The 1,798-nt window shown below is 39.9% G+C and overlaps 1 non-coding gene across 1 annotated transcript; it reads left to right on the forward strand.

The window, feature by feature from the left end:
- The first annotated feature begins 245 nt into the window (after positions 1-245).
- Positions 246-352, forward strand: LOC141715592 (small nucleolar RNA R71). Its single transcript, XR_012572349.1, has one exon. It is a non-coding gene; the product is annotated as a small nucleolar RNA R71 (small nucleolar RNA).
- The last annotated feature ends 1,446 nt before the right edge of the window (positions 353-1,798 follow it).

The raw sequence follows: 1,798 nt of genomic DNA on the forward strand, positions 1-1,798 counted from the left end.
TTGATAGCGCTTGGAGCTGGGCTGCAATAGCGGTGGCTGCATCAACTTCCAGAATACCTGCTACCTTGCCTGACGTCATCCTCTGAGTTGGGTTTTGATGCTCATTTGCAGCCATCGTCTCAATAAAATTGTACGCCTCAGTATAGCTTTTAGCCCATAAGGCGCCTCCAGCTGCTGCATCGAGCATGGGCCGAGATTGGGCCCCCAAACCATTATAAAAACCAGTGATTACCATCCAATCCGGCATTCCATGATGTGGACATTTTCTCAACATTTCCTTGTAGCGTTCCCAAGCCTCGCACATAGATTCTGTAGGTTGCTGCGCAAATTGAGTAAGAGCACTCCTCATAGCAGCAGTCTTTGCCATTGGATAAAACTTCACCAGAAACTTTTGCGCAAGATCTTGCCACGTAGTGATTGACCCAGCTGGTTCAGAATGTAACCAGTCTTTAGCCTTATCCCTCAGTGAGAATGGGAAAAGCCTCAACTTGATAGCCTCATCAGTCACGCCATTATACTTAAAAGTGCTGCAGATCTCGACAAAATTCCTTATGTGCATGTTGGGGTCTTCAGTTGCCGCTCCTCCAAAAGAAACAGAATTCTGCACCATCTGAATAGTGCCCGGCTTGATTTCAAAGGTGTTAGCTTGAATAGCCGGATGAAGGATGCTTGACTGAATGTCATCAATTTTAGGCCGAGAAAAATCCATAAGAGCTGGATCAGCTTGAACAATATGATCTCCCATGTTTACTGGTTCTTTCTGCTCAGTTCCTGAATCCGAATCCTCAAAATCTAACTTTTCCGGTGTATCAAGAACTTCGTCTTTCTCCTCAGCTGTATCTAAGGTCCTCTTGCGAGCACGAGAACGAGTTTGCATAAACGTTTGCTAAAGTACCTGAAACACAACCGAAAAGAGTAATTAACTACTACGTCCTAATCACTGAGTCCTAATGACCAATGATGGTAAGTACATAAACTAAACAAATACGCCGAGTCCCCGGCAGCGGCGCCAAAAACTTGTTAGGGCGAAATCACGCACTAATATTCACGCAAGTATACGCGTTCGCAAGTAATATAGAATACTTTCTAGTTCGTTCCCTCAGAGACTCAGACTAATTTATTGTCTAATTTAACTCACTCACCAATGTATGATTACTTCTCAATGTTAAGATAATAACACTTAAAATTGTTGATTAAATATTAACTATAATTAACTACTTAATTAACCACTTAACTAACACTTCAATTTATCAATAATAAAACACTCATGAGATCACAACTTCATTATTACTTCCTTCTATAGCCATAGTTATTACCTTTAGCATGTGACAGTGATGATATTAATCGAATAACACAAAACTGATAAAAGCCAACTTTCATTGTACTAATACCATTCTACCAAACATCCACAATTAAGATAGAAGTTGAATAGTCATCAATTATGTTGAGTTCCTATATGTCTACAGAAATTGACAACACAACGATTTAAGCACAAGTTATTCCTTTTGATTACATAGGGCAAATAAAACTGTTAGAGTTACCCACTAATCATGCACAACGTACATGAACCTATGCTAGCATGGCAAGTTCTAAATCTCAAGATCCACCGTCGCTTCACAAGAGATTCACACCCTATCTTATATGTTCGCGACGCACATAAGACGAATACGCACAACCAATACTAGATATCATGCAATCATCACATACTAAAGTATTAAACAATTAACTAAAGAATTCCATAATAAATCCGTTGCAACCCCATGATCACAATTAGCCCATAATAGAACTTATCGCCATC

The sequence above is a fragment of the Apium graveolens genome, chromosome 3 (genome assembly GCF_009905375.1).
Source record: "Apium graveolens cultivar Ventura chromosome 3, ASM990537v1, whole genome shotgun sequence".
Taxonomy (NCBI): Eukaryota; Viridiplantae; Streptophyta; class Magnoliopsida; order Apiales; family Apiaceae; genus Apium; species Apium graveolens.